At 41.8% G+C, this 13,090-nt stretch overlaps 1 long non-coding RNA gene across 1 annotated transcript; it reads left to right on the top strand.

Annotated features, from left to right (window-relative positions):
* The first annotated feature begins 10,588 nt into the window (after positions 1–10,588).
* LOC143509780 (uncharacterized) lies at positions 10,589–12,170 on the top strand. Its single transcript, XR_013129772.1, has 3 exons — positions 10,589–10,975; positions 11,565–11,662; positions 11,968–12,170. It is a non-coding gene; the product is annotated as an uncharacterized LOC143509780 (long non-coding RNA).
* The last annotated feature ends 920 nt before the right edge of the window (positions 12,171–13,090 follow it).

A 13,090-nucleotide genomic window follows, 5' to 3' on the forward strand; every position in this document is an offset into this window, starting at 1 on the left:
TTCCAAAACTCACCCTTATGTTTCAGATTGTCTCTGGCAAAGTTCAGTCTGGCTTTGATGTGCCGCTGTGAGAGCAATGGGGTTTTTCTTGGACATTGATCATGAAGTCCACCACGATGAAGAGCCCTCACAACAGTCTTGCGTGAAACATCAAGTCCAGAAGAAGCAAGTTCAGCAACAATCATCTTTGCAGAGGTCTGGGGATTCTTTTTGAAATCTCTGATTATTTTTTGCTGCAAAGTATTAGAAATCTTGCGTTTTCGACCACGGCCATGTTTATTTTTAACAGACTTTGGCTGCATCTCAATTCAGGGGCTGCAGCCTACGTAGACCGCGTAGACCGCAGCCCACAGTGGCCACACACTTCGAAGGCAGGGTAGGCTGCATCTCACGGCTGTTAAATGAAACAGTCTAGTCTTCGCAAGACATATGTTTGCGTGACCACGCTCTGCCCCGTTTCATACGTTACATACGTGTTAGCGAGCTGTCCGACAAATATCACATCACCCACAAATGCCTAAAAGAAAATGCGTTGAACATGTATTCACATGTTTGGCGGGAAGTATAACTTCATAACAAAATTCTATGTATTTTTATAAACGTTACTCTTTAGTAAATACTCAAAGCACATGTTTACCTGCAATATCATTAATAACTGGCATGTTATTTAGCATCTCATTGCAGTATAAATGTCCATATTTAAAAAATACCGACATTTAAAAACGAATTCTTCGGCCCGTACACTAGACTCCGCCTGTTTATTGTTCATAGAGCAATGAATCCTGGGATATGGTGGGACGCGAAGGATACTCAGATGCATCCTTCATTTTCGGGGTTTTGAAGGCTACATTCGTCGGCCACATAAGAAGGAGTCCACGAATTGGGACAGCCTCGTCGCGGCGCAGTGACGTAACCGGCCTACAAATGCGCACTTCGTGGGCTGCAGCCCCTGAATTGAGATACACCTCTTGTTTCTTTGTGCTTTGCGATGATGCAATGCACAGCTGTTCTAGAAACCAAGAAATGCTTGGAAATGGCAGTATATCCTTCCCCCTGAAAATGAAGGTCCACTATCTTCTGTCTGAGGTCCAGACTGATTTCTCTTCTTTTTGGTATGATGATATTGCTTCCTACAACAATTATAGAGCAACCCTAGAGTATCCCTTTCATTCAAGCAGTCAAGTAATACTAACTCTGCTTCTTGGAGTCACTTAAATAAGGTTCAGTGCTAATTGATTGCTCAGGTATGTTTTCAAACCTAATTTATTGGTCAGGTGTGGTTTGAAACCCAGTTAATTGGCTTTGAAAATCAAAATCACATGGGGGCTAATAATTTTGAATATTTAATATTTATTTTACATTCCAAAGTGGACCAAAACAGGCCTATATCATGGATTAATAATTTACTATATGAAATTTTATGTATATTGCAAAGAATTGCCAGTATTTTAGGGGAATAGTTAAAAGTTCCTAGGGGGCTAATAATTTTGACCTTAACTGTACATACATGTGCATGTGTACAGACACACGCATGCACCCATATGTTCATTATGAAAAGATCTATCCTGAAGATCTCCTAGCTATGTGATAACATGGTTGGAGAGCACTCATTGATCAGGGTGATTGGTCATGGTTTCCATAATTGTTCTGTAATGGTGCTTTGGCAGCTGTTAAGCTGTGTGTGATTTTTGAGAATGTTGCTCTGTGTCTCCTCAGTGGCGTCATTAACCCCAAATATTTTTATCTGGTAAAAACAACAAATGAGCCAGCGACGCTCCCGACTATGTCCCCAATGGAGTGAAGCACGTCCTCAGCAGCACTGGAGTCCACTGTTACTCTTCCTCCACTAAAGTTACTCTTCCTCCATTGAAGTTACTCTTCCTTTACTGAAGTTACTTTCCCTCTACTGAAGTTACTCTTCCTTTACTGGTTACTCTTCCTCCAATTAAGTTACTCTTGCTCAACTGAATTACTCTTGCTTTACAATGAAGAGCTCAGTGTTGCCGGCTGCATCCATGTCGTGGCTGTGGGTGAAGGAGTACTTACATTACACAACCCTTTCCCATGTCCTCTTACATCACAGCTTACATCACAACCCTGTCCTCTCTCCGCTCCCAAATTAGCCACAGAGAGGAGACCTCAGCATACAATTTTGCCTATGCATGTTGAGATTTTAAAAACAACCCTGATGTAGAATACAATAATGGAACAGTGTACATGTTTGTCAGCAGGACAGAAGGAATGTTATCATAAGGGTTGTGTATGGAGGGTGTACGTGCTGTGCTAATGCCAGGAGGGTGAGAGGAACTGCTCCCACAGAACACTGCGAGTGAGGATCTCACGCAGGATCCAGCCTCCACAATATAAAGGCTGTATTGCACTACAGACCTGGGCAGATGGAGCACGCGCAGCTCACGCAGAGGCATCCCACATGGTCCTGGGTCTCTAATAACCAGAGCACTGAGCATAATTGTCCTTGTGGATGTTCTGCAGTGTATGAAAATACCATTAAAACGAATGTAATTGTTCTGTTAGCATGTTCCATTACAATGCTAAGCGGATTAAAATAAGTATACCACATCAGCTGGGCAGGTGGTACGCAGCTGGGACCACACCCTCTCTCTCTAGGCTACAACCCTAGCTGCACATTACCCTTCATCATCATCATCATCATCATCATCTCGTTATACCTTCGTTTGAGTTCTAAGTGCCATGCGCGATGCGTTAGGCCTGTGATCAGGCCTCTCTACTCCAGCAATCAAACAGTCGACAGGAAGAAGGAGAGTGATGGGTCATGTGATGAGACCTGTGAGATTACTAAACCATCACAGCAGCTGGGCACATTCAGCACAGAGCTACTCTCTGTTCCCTTAAATCTTTTATTTTAATTCTGTCACTCTTTCTATTTCTCTCTCCTGCTCTCTCAGCCTCTCCCCTCCCCTCCCAAGTATGGTTAGTGTAGACCAGTAGGGATTGGCTTGATTGGTAGTGTTAAGGTAGATCAGTAGGGTTAGAGTAAATCAGAAATGCTAGGGTAAATTAGAAGTGTTTGAATAGGTCAATTGGGTTAGGGTAGATCAGTATAGTTAGGATAGATCAAGGGACTCCAACACGTCGCTCGCGAGCTACCAGTAGCTCGCCACCCCTTTCCGAGTAGCTCGCCAAAGGGCCAATAAATTACATATAAATTTGTAAACCTAATTGGTCCCATCGAGAAATCTACTTAAATTTATGTCCAATCAAAATTCACAATTGTCCCTCCCCTTCTAACACTAAATGATTATTCGCCAATTATACAACATTTAGTTCACAATCCGACTGGTTGAGAAGTGTTCTAACCCTGCAGATATGTGTGATAACAGCACGGTATTCTCATTCTCTGTATCACTCCGTGGACGCGTTGTCAAGTAACGGCATGTACGTACGATAACACACTCCCTCTTGTGTTCTATTGCTCAATTAGCTGTCAATCAAAAAGTTAGGCTTTCGTCAATATTGAATAAACCAGGGGTCACCCACGTCATGAGTCGCCCGCGGGCTTGTTTTAAAAATAGCTCACTATAGCGCCATGCACCAAAGCGCTGCATCGTTTATGTTTTTGCTACTATTATAGATAGGTCTCCCCGCTTAGCAATTGACACTCGCACACGCAACTTTCGTTCGCCACCCCCCCCCCCGGTAGCCCCCCGCAATAACTGGTATCCAAGAAGTAGCTCCCAGTTCCAAAAAGGTTGGAGACCCCTGGGATAGATCATTAGGGTTAGGGTGTCATGCAGCTCAAACAGGAGGACGACATTTCCAAGAATCCTCTGCATCTTTTGACACATTCCTCCTCCCCTCAATATTACATCGTCACACTTGTGTCTCTCAATTAGCAACACACATTTATGACCTACTCATGCATAGCCTCAGTAAGTATTGCCGAACTTCTAGTAAGCATACCAAGTGTTATTCTACTACCTGTCTATGTATGGTTTGATCTGGTCTGTTGTTTGCACTACTCGTTTGGATTTGCCCCTTTGTGCTCGGCTTTTTTGGTTTTTTGGGTGTACTGGCCTGGACTGTTTTTGGATTACCCTTGAATGTTGTCTCCTTTGGATCTAGTTTTGACCCCTGTCCTTTCTCACTACACTCTTAATGATAAAACTTTGTACCCAGCTTCACATAGGGTAGATCGTTAGGGTTTTTGTAGATCAGTATGGTTAGAGTAAATCGTTAGGGAAGATCAGTAGGGTGGGGTTGGCCAAAGTGTTAGGGTAGATTGTTAGATTGTGGGGTGGGCCAAAGTGTTAGGGTAAGTGTTATTCAATTATTTAAACTCCATGTAGATTTAAATACTCTATCCTGTTTGAAGTGTTTATATGTATGTAACTTTTACATAATGCAACATTATTTACATTATGTAAACGTTGCTACTGTTGTGTTCTAATCAGATTTTAAATGGTCAGTTTCAGTATGGTTTCACATAAGAAGGAATCAAAGTACTAGCTGGCACATTTCTTATGAACCTGAAACTAAAATGGCATCCGTTTTTGGAGAATAATGACAAAGTTTATTCAAACATTCCTGAAGTTCAGTTTTCAGAGCAAAAGCAACACTGCAGCTGGTCGTTATGACAACGCTGCAGTTATTTTTTTGCACATTCTAGCAGATCTAGAAGCGTCCAACCAAAGAAACAGTCAGACACAGCAACCTCCTGACCATCCTGCAAATTACTGCAGCAGCTGCTGGGCTGAGCCAATCAAAGGTAGCACAAGAGCAGCCAGCCAATCAAAATCAGCCTATCAAAGAGAAGAGGGAATATATACAATAGGAGAAGCAAGTGAAAAACTGAACTTCTCTCCTTTAGCCTTGAAAGGGCTAAAGCAGTGGTTCTCAAACTGTGGTACCCCCGCGGTGGTACGCCAGATGAGCTCGGAAAATAAAAGATGCTTTGAGTTTTTTTTTTTTTTACACAAAACATTTTTTTATTAAAACAGAATTATGACAAGTCCTGAAATTCAGAAACTAAAAGATCTAAAACAGCGCAAATCCACAATAAAGAAGACAGCGAGCCCAGTCTCCAAGGCACAGGAAGCCTCCTACCGTGCTAGTTTGCGGATTGCCAAAGCAGGTAAGCCCCACACAATTGGTGAGGAACTTTGTTTACTGTTGGCAAAAGAGATGACTCGTGTTATGTGCGGAGAAAATGTCGCTAAACAGCTCGACCTGGTGCCTCTTTCAAACGACACAGTCACTCGCAGAATTTATGAAATGGCGCACAACGTCAGACAAACATTGACCAACAGAATTAAAATGAGTAAATGCTTCTCACTGCAGTTAGATGAATCCATAGATGTCACAGATTTAGCAAACTTGCTCGTTTACGTGCGATATGAGGGCATGTCGTGCGAAGACTTTTTGTTCTGTAAACCACTACCAACACGAACTACAGGAGAACTACATTATAACATATGTGTGTAATGAGCAGGGTTGCCTACTCTCACGCATTGAGCGTGAGACACACGCATTTGACCGTTTTCACACGCTCTCACGCCATCCGACATCCGATTTCTCACGCCGAAAAAAAATCTAGTTTATTTACCTCTGATCCACATCTATGATTCAATGAGTTACTAGTTCGCTCTGGAGCCAACCACCGACGATCGATAGATCGCGATATACTTAATTCGTGTCGCCCCCCCCCCCAAGCAGGTTTTTTTTTTTTTTGGGGGGGGGGGGGGGGGGGGGGGGTTAAGGTGGTGGTACGTGGAGGTTTTAGTTTGACAATTAGTGGTACTTTGACTAAAAAGTTTGAGAACCGCTGGGCTAAAGTAATAGCATGAATCCAGAAAAGACAACTGAACACACATACCAGCATTATTTACAGAACACAGTAAAAAATGTACTGCGCAGCTAAATGCTCGTGTTTGGAACATCTAAACGCTGGTGATTGGTGCAGCTAAACTAATGTTTGGAGCAGCTAATCTCTGGTGTTTGGAGCAGCTAAACTGGTGTTTGGAGCAGCTAAACTGATGTTTGGAGCAGCTAAACTGGTGTTTGGAGCAGCTAAACTGGTGTTTGGAGCAGTTAAACTCTGGTGTTTAGAGCAGCTAAACTGATGTTTAGAGCAGATAAACTGGTGTTTGGAGCAGCTAAACTCTGGTGTTTGGAGCAGCTAAACTCTGGTGTTTGGAGCAGCTAAACTGGTGTTTGGAGCAGCTAAACACTGGTGTTTGGAGCAGAGAGAGCTGAAGAGGGCACACCGGAGCTCTGCCCCGGGCTATACCAGCATCCCCTGCCTGGAGACAGGAGAAGCCTCTCTTCCTCTCATCTCCACAAACGCCAAGAGTGGGAAATATGAGACCACAGCGATCAATGGTTGGGGTGAGGAACGTCCTCTGTGTTCTAACGCACCTGTGCACACAGTGTCTCCTTCACTCATTCTGCAGAGCGTATACATGGAAAAGGCGTCATTAACACTTTGTCAGAGCATCAGTCACTTTTTGTTTCCCCAGGGGCTGTGAGGCTCAGGCAGACTATGTGCAGAAAACTGCATGAATTAAAGATGAAGAAAAGCTCCTTTCACCCAGAGCGAACAAGAAAGAGAAAGAGAGAGAAGGGGGAGAGAGAGAGAGACAGAGAAGGGGAGCAAGAGAGAGAGAGGAGACAGAGTGAGAGAGGGGGAGACAGAAGGGGAGGGAGAGAGAGAGAGAGAGGAACTGCATAACATATGCACTGTACAGAGAAAACACAAGGACAGGGAATTTTCTACAGGGAATCTCATATGTAAAAATACACTGACTCACAAAACTCTTTTCCCAACAGCAACTCATTGGCTGCAATAACTGGTTATAATTTTCTGTTATACAGTTTGGATAGTATATTGGATTACGAATAGTTGAGTTAGGGCGAATTGTATTATGGCTAGTTTGATTAGGGATAGTTGGGTTTGGGCTAGTTGGGTTATGAATAGTTGGGCTAGGGCTAATTGTATGAGGGCTAATTGGATTAGGGCTAGTTGGATTATGGGTAGTTGGGTTAGGGCTAGTTGGATTATGGCTAGTTGGGTTAGGGTTAGTGCTTTTTGCTTTCATTTGCTTTCTGATTTGCCTTAGAAATAGAAATTTCTTACCACACACACACACACACACACACACACACACACACACACACACACACACACACACACACACCTGTCAGGCTATGACAGAATGGTCTGTAATGTTATTGATCGAGTGTGCTCTGATACTGGAAATCAGTGCCTGTCCCTGGCCCAGCAACTGGGCCATCTGCAGCTGCTGGTGGAGCCTCATCACCTCACTCACAGCTGTCTGGGGCCTACCGCTGCTGGAAAGACCTGCACTCAAATAACTAACCCCAACATTATAATAACACAAACGTTCTAATAACTAACCCCAACATTCTAATTCGTGACCCTAACATTCTAATAACTAACACCAACATGCAAATAACTAACACCAACATGCGAATAACTAACCCCAATGTATTAATAACTAAGACCAACATTCAAATAACTAACCCCAATGTTCTAATAACTATCACCAATGTTCTAACTAACCGCAACCTTCAAATAACTAACACCAATGTTCTAATGACTAACCCTAAAAAAGAAGAAAAGAGGGAGGGAGAAAAAGGGATGAAGAGAGGGACTCTGTGTGACAGAAAAGAGAGAAGAAGGAAGGGAGAGAGAGAGGGGGAAAAGGGAGAGAGAGCAGGAAAGAAACAGAGTGATAAACCTGTTGGATGTTGCAACGAGACGATTTGGCTAATGAGAAAAACTATAAGGATAAATAAGGAATTAGCATACAGCTTTCTCTAAATCAGGGGTACTCAAATAGAAATGATGATGGGCCACATTTTATTTTTTCAATCACTGAAGGGGCCGGTTACGGGGGGGAGGGGGGGGGTGGCGAACGTAAACTGTTGGCCGTGGGGGTGACGAACGCATTTGGCCGTCTGCTACCTGTTTGTTGTTGCCATAAAGGCAATCCCCGTCATCGTCTTGAGATCGCGGTGCGCGATTTGAAAATAAGAGCGGATCGCGCGACTGAAAAAAAAGATTCCTTAAAAAAAAAAAAAAAAACACTTTTCAAAACAGCTCGCGGGCCAGAAATAGATAGCCGGCCCGCGGGCCGCTATTTGAATATGGGGGCTCTAAATACTCCATTCCATCAGGCAGTGCATTTATGACAGAAGCATGGAAACAGACAGAACAGACAATCTCTTCAATTGTATTTCTTCTCACTCTAGTGTCTGGCCCACTCTCACACTCCCTCCCTCCCTTCCTTCCCATGAGTACCTGGGAACAGGTGGTGTGTTAGTATGGTTCCTCTGCTTCCGTAGTACTGACCTCTTTGCAAAGACATTGTGGATGCTTGAAGAATTGCTGTGTTTCTGTGTCTGTGTTCAATAAAGTCTGTGTTCAATAAATAGGTCCACCTCTCCCTGGTTAAGAATATGGGTTTGTGTTCATTAAACCTGTCTGCCTTCATTCTACCTGTGGTGTGGATGTTTTTCACCGTCAAGAACTCTACACCCCCAACTTCACTACAGGCATAGAATTTCACATAATACAGTCAACACAGCCCATCAGCCTCTGAATTACTGAGACTCCAGCTCCTTTAGCAGGGCTGCTGACACCAGAATGGCCTTAAAGTACTGATTTACTCCATTTTATTGACACCATATCAAAAGGCAGCACAGTTTCAGTTAATGACATACACATTCATCAACAATTCACAATGAAATTTTAGCCTTCATAATAGTGACATACATTGGTGGCCCTCTTAAAACAAAAGGAATGAGTATTGAAAAGGTGATGGGTGAGTCAATCACTGTGTCCAAATATTTCACCTCTTCAGTTGCTCAACATTTTCTCCTTTCAGCTGCTCAACCAATCAAGTGCTCCCGCTCCCTAGTCCACAGCACAATCCTTTGGTTTTAATGATGTTCAATTCCACAGAGATTTTCTGAAACCAAGTGATCAATTTGTCCACACACTTAAAATAATTAATTTAGTCATTAATAAACTATGCAATCGAACTGATTAAACATTTATTTGTTTATTTTGCACTGTAGTGTGGTAGCCTACCTGTCACAGTACGCCCCTGCCTGGCTTCCCTGTTTCTATGGTTACTCTGTTTTGTGTCATTGCTGTGATTTACATCCTGGGTTCATTCTTCCACATGTTCCCTTGTTTTGGTTCAATATCCTTGTATACAGACCGCACCCCGATGACCTAAGTCTATCTGCAACCCTACCCCTAACCTAACCCTTGCCCTAGCCCTAACACTACCCCTAACCTTAGACCATGTCTGTGTTTGTCCTGTGATGTATGACAAGTGCTCGTTACAGCAGTTTGTTGTGTATATGTAAAATAAGTTCTTCATGTCCTGTCCTGTGTGTGCCAGGGAAGACTCTCAGAGACACTTTAATCCTGAGAATGTCACTTGACCTATTCTTTGTAAAGGAAAGTAGAAAAATCCGTACCTACCTTGACCCTGAGATATTATTTAGCATGTATACTCATTATATTATATTTTCTTTGTGTTTTATGGAGATTTAGTTGTGAATTGATGATAATGATCTGTAGGCATGGAAACATAACCAGGCTTCCTGTAAACCCATTATGTGAATCATGTGAGTGACATCGGTCAGCCTTCAATTAAATATGGAAATATAGTAATATGGTAATATGGCCTCTTCAGAATAAGCCAATGATTACTGAGTTAATGGTTTCAGGGTGAAGCTGTGACCGGATTTTGAGTTAAAATATCTGGCCAGTTGAATTGAATCAGAAGGGCCAGAGGTAGGCATAGATAAATCTCATCAATGAAGAAAGTATATTTAAAGGTAAAGATTTTGGCAATACACAGATATATTGGAGATACAGTGACCACTGGTCATTGTAGACAAGTTATATAAGATCAACTCCAGTGATGTCAGTAACGCGTTACTCTAATCTTACCACTTTTTTCGGTAACGAGTAAGATAATGCGCTACTATTTCCAGTCCAGTAATCAGATTAAAGTTACTTATCCAAATAACTGTGCGTTACTATTTTTATTTTCTTTTGTAAAAATATATATTTTATCTTTCTTCTTGGCTCAGTTCTACTTTTGCGTCTGACCGTAGCGCTCGACTCCGCACTCTGCGTGCGACCCTGTGAAAGCGCGAGCACGTTTTACAAGTCATTTTTTCCAGTGTCCTCCCGAAACGATATGTGGTAGTATAAAGAAACACCCCTCAAAAACAGAGGAATTGTCACGTTGAGGACCCCGGCCCCTCCCCTTTGGGCGTGTCTATACGTAGTCCACGTGCTTTGTCTGCGTCAGTGGAATTCCGTGGTGATGGCTATGTCGTGTGAATAATGTGTCTCACCTGTGAATCGTCTCGTAATCACGTGGGGCTAATGCGGTTTGTCTATTTAATGTGCGCTCGCGCAGTGTCCTGTGCTCGTCGTTGTCTAAAGTCTACACGTTGTGTCATTTGTTCTCCGTGCGCTATTGCGCAATACTTGTAAAATAAACGTGACGTCTGCAGAAAGAAGGATTTCGTGTCTCGTCCTTCGTCCCTCGCCGAACGTCACAGGAATGAACATTTACCTGAAGAATTTTAATGTTGCTTTGTGTTCCACGTTTGAAAAGTACTGGAATTTTGACTAACGTAGCCTACTTTAAAATGCTTGAAATTGTAATGGTATTTCGTTTCACAAGCTGTTTGACTGAACAGTTCGCTTGTATTACGTTTACAAATAAATTGACAAAAAATACCGCGCAGCTACACAAACGTAATGTCAGGAGATACTCAGAGCCCAGAGAGAGAGTCGCGACATCTCCATTCACTCCAATGGACCAGTTTTTTACAGCAATGGCGGATCGTGGAGCCTGTCAAAAGTTCCCGGAAGTTAGCAGCAAATACGAGCAGCGCAGTCAAACTGGAGCAGTGGACCATCTGTGATACACTTTTACAGGTTAGTACGCTTAAAAAATCAGATTGTGTATTATAAGGACATCAGAATCAAAATAACATGTGCATTAAAATGTGCATTAAAGCATTTTAGTCAATTATCTACCTCTTAATAAGCAGATTTAGGGAACTAAATCTATGCTAAGGCAACACGAATATGGTTAGCGAGATTTCACATTAACGAGTGACAGCCTAATAATAGTAAATTCCTCTCTTAATGCCATTTCACCTAAACGCGATGTTTTTGCGGGGTAGCTATAAGTATTGGTTAAATATAACATTTGAGTGTGATTGTAGAGTGTGTTGGGTCGAGGAGGTGAAATGAGGATATCCATTTTGGAGTACCAGCTAATGTTTTATTTCCTTTTATTTTATTTATTTATCCTTTTATTTATTTTATTTTCCTTTTTATTTCGTTTTATTTATTTTTATTAAATTTTATTAACGTATTTCCTCAGTTTTTTTAAACTGCTGGATATAAAAGACATATACTATTTAGTGTGATTAAGTTTTAAATATTCTATCACTTAAAGAAATAATATAATTATTAGGAGTTCATACTTATTATACCTGTGTCACCTCTAACACTATAGCTGTGATCAGCAGCTATGGGCCCTGTCTTTACAGGTCCAGTGGTGCATCGTAGTGCAGGGGGCTTCCTCTTTCTGAGTGCGGGGCGATGCTCAAAATGGTGGGAACAGCATCTGCTCTCAGCCTAGTCTTGCCCTGTTTGGTTTTGATGAACTGGTCTGCCTCAAAATGTGCCTGCAGAGTGATACGAGTTTACTCCTCACACATGACAACTCAGTTTTGTCTACTCATATACATATCCCATAGTGGGTGAATACACAGTATTGGAGAACCCTTACTGGATACGTATACACTCATTACACATATAAAAAAACAACCAAGGATGTGCAACAAATTTAAATTCATATCACATCAATACTCATAATAATCATTTTCTCCTGTCTTTTTCTCCTCTCTCTCTATAAGCCAAAGAACCATAGGGGATTCAATGGAGCCTGCAACTAGATAGCACCCTCACCCTGCACCCGAGTCTGTCTGGAGTCTTTGATTTTTTTTTTTGTTCACTATTCTGTATTTTAATAAATCAGGCATTAAGCTTTCCAATAGTGTTTATTGTGAAAAGTGCAAATGCAGTGTTTGATGAATACCTCACATACTGTATATATTTGCTGTTGTAATCTTTAGTGAGGGTAAGATTGCTCCTGCTTAGTTGAGACAACCATTTTTTTCTCCTCTCAGTATCAGTGGGGAAACCATACATTTTTGCTCCTTTCTCTGATCGATTGGAGCATCCCCATGCAGCAAACCATGGTGGACACTCCACAAACAACACGGAGGAAAGGACACAGAAAAACTTCTTGACATGATATTCATATTTGAGATTATTAGAGATTTATTTAATGAATTAATTGCTGTAAATAAGTGTGTATTAAAGACAAGCTATATATAATTTATCAATGTATTTTAATGTCATATACTGTCTGGATGTAAATGTAATGTGTTTTAATGTACCCTTTTAAAGCATATTTCTGCACAATGAAGTCAAAGAGAAATTTCCTTCTGTCAGAAAATGTACATTAGTCATTTAGATTACCTAGGTCTCCAATACTATGGGATTACAGAAATCACCATGATTTAAAGATATGTGAATCCTTCCCGTCCCTCTAAATATTAAAATGAATGTAATATATAACAATTATATCAAAGCATTAAACAGCAATGTGCTCTAACATTAGCCTAAAGTTGGTCGATATATGTTCACAATATTCCTCAAATCGCAGTTCTGTCTCTGTGTTTAAGCACTCAAATTGAACTTCCTGGAACTATCTGAAGCCTCCGTGAATCACGTGACCATCAAGCGTTTTGAACTTCCGTTGTCGCGACTCTCTCTATATGGCTCTGGAGATACTGTAGCGACTACTACTCCTCACGGCAAGTCTTGCCCTTTAAGTGACACTGGGGGGGCGGCGATGGCGCGCGCCAGGGTTGCGTTATCAATAAAGTTTCCCTCCTCTGGATTTTTGGATTAAGCAGTTTCTGCCTCGGTTACCGAACCTGCTTCAATACATTGTTACTGTTAAAAATGCAC

Source organism: Brachyhypopomus gauderio, chromosome 3 (genome assembly GCF_052324685.1).
Source record: "Brachyhypopomus gauderio isolate BG-103 chromosome 3, BGAUD_0.2, whole genome shotgun sequence".
NCBI lineage: Eukaryota > Metazoa > Chordata > Actinopteri > Gymnotiformes > Hypopomidae > Brachyhypopomus > Brachyhypopomus gauderio.